Source organism: Mesoplodon bidens (assembly GCF_964165515.1).
Source record: "Mesoplodon bidens genome assembly, chromosome: Y".
In the NCBI taxonomy this organism is placed as follows: Eukaryota; Metazoa; Chordata; class Mammalia; order Artiodactyla; family Ziphiidae; genus Mesoplodon; species Mesoplodon bidens.
In genome coordinates, this window is record NC_138180.1 from 51669209 (window position 1) to 51670647 (window position 1439).

General features: G+C 42.1%; 1 pseudogene across 1 annotated transcript; it reads left to right on the forward strand.

The window, feature by feature from the left end:
- The first annotated feature begins 604 nt into the window (after positions 1 to 604).
- LOC308609718 (large ribosomal subunit protein uL22-like) lies at positions 605 to 1220 on the forward strand (annotated as a pseudogene). Its single transcript has one exon. The product of its transcript is annotated as a large ribosomal subunit protein uL22-like (transcript).
- Positions 1221 to 1439: the final 219 nt, after the last annotated feature.

A 1439-nucleotide genomic window follows, 5' to 3' on the forward strand; every position in this document is an offset into this window, starting at 1 on the left:
TAGAGATAGCTATAGATATAAAGCAACTCATTACCAGGAACTGGCACATGCCATTATGGATGCTACGAAGTGCCACCATAGTTCTCCCCTTCCGCCTAAAACAAGCACACAGGAAAACTCACTCAAAGGAAGACCATGTCAATGAAAATAGGAATGGGATAGATATGTGAACTTGAGTCGATGTTTTCCAAGACTCATGAGCATCTGGGGGACAAAATCTGTTGATGATACAGGGACACTAATTAAGAGAGCCACATTGAGCAGTATTTATGAAACCCCCTGATTCACTGGTCTTCTGTCTCCCAACCTGTGCAAGTACTTTCTGAAAATGGATGTTGGCTTTTCCTCTTGCAAGCACCCCTTGGGTAGCCTATTGATGAGCCCTTGTCATCTCTTTCCGAACTCTGGTGGCTGATCTGTGACATTCACCCAAATGCTTTGCTTCTCAGAACCTTTAAAACGAGCACCCCATAATAGTCACCAATGTGTCCACCTTCTCTCGTCCTGGCTTTCACGTTGTCCACTCTCCCTTGCACAGAAATTCAAGAAGAGTTTAAGAAATTATTATCTTTTTCCGGTAAGCAGCCTGAAGTGACCTCTAAAAATGGGTCGCTATTCACTTGACCCAGAAAACCCTACAAGATCATGCAAATCAACAGGTTCAAATCTTCATGTTCACTTTAAAAACACATGAAACTGCCCAGGCCATTAAGGGTAGGCATATCCAAAAAGCTACCAAGTATCTAAAGGATGTCAATTTACAGAAGCAATGGGTGCCATTCCATCATCACAATGGTGGAGTTGGTTGGTGTGTCCAGTGGGGCTGGATGTAGGGTCGGTGGCCCAAAAAGAGTGCTGAATCTTTACTGCACATGCTCACAAATGCAAAGTGTAATGCTGAACTTAAGGTCTTAGATGTAGATTCTCTGGTCAGTGAGCATATCCAGGTGAACAAATCCCCCGCGATACGGCTCAGGACTTACAGAGCTCATGGTCAGATCAACCCATACGTGAGCTCTCCCTGACACGTTGAGATGATCCTTACTGAAAAAGAAGAGATTGTCCCTAAACCAGAAGAGGAGGTTGCAGAGAAGAAAAAGATATCCCAGAAGAAACTGAAGAAACAAAAACTTACGGCCCTGGGAATAAATGCTGCAAAAAGAAATTACGATACACTGACCTCGATAAATGTAGGTCCATCAAATATGCAGAAATTATAACTATATGAAGGATATCGCTCCCTGAAAGGGATTCTAGGCGTGATCATTTTACAACTCTCTGCATATATACTCTACTGGTTTGTCTTTGAATGTGATGACACCATTCAAATTCTTTTCATTTTTTTCTGACTATCTTCACATCGTTAAGGTGAAGGGAAAATGATTCATAATACGCTGTAAGCATCTAAAGGAATCCTCATCTATTTTACTGCTTGCATC